The 427-nt window shown below is 30.0% G+C and overlaps 1 protein-coding gene across 5 annotated transcripts in view; it reads left to right on the forward strand.

The window, feature by feature from the left end:
* The window catches only part of smad10a (SMAD family member 10a), a 39,038-nt gene that overhangs the window by 21,072 nt on the left and 17,539 nt on the right, over positions 1–427 (forward strand). The gene's annotated exons all lie outside the window — the stretch shown is intronic.

Below are 427 nucleotides of genomic sequence, written 5' to 3' on the forward strand. Positions count from 1 at the left end.
GTGGCATATGCATTTATATATTTATATATTTAATAGTTATTTTATGGTCACTTTGGTGGTACAGACGCAGATGTTCTTATCTGTGTAGTACTTAGGTCTGTTTGCAATACATATGTATATGCACATGTATCATGTATACATACATATACACCATGTACACATGGTGTGTTGTATATCTGTTTTAGTTATCACCGTTTTGAATGTCATTGATGTTCAGAAAAACATTTTGTTAACAAAAATCTGTCTTTATTGCCCAATAAATTAAACATAACAGGCAAAAACATTACATAAAATGATGTTACAGAACCATTATCAACTATTAGAACCATAACTAACATGTCACACACATAAAAAGGCACTCAAATGTGTAAAACAAAAAACACACAAGACCTCAAACAAACAAATTAACTACAGCTCTTCTGATATT

This window comes from Etheostoma spectabile, chromosome 14, assembly GCF_008692095.1.
Source record: "Etheostoma spectabile isolate EspeVRDwgs_2016 chromosome 14, UIUC_Espe_1.0, whole genome shotgun sequence".
Classification (NCBI taxonomy): Eukaryota; Metazoa; Chordata; class Actinopteri; order Perciformes; family Percidae; genus Etheostoma; species Etheostoma spectabile.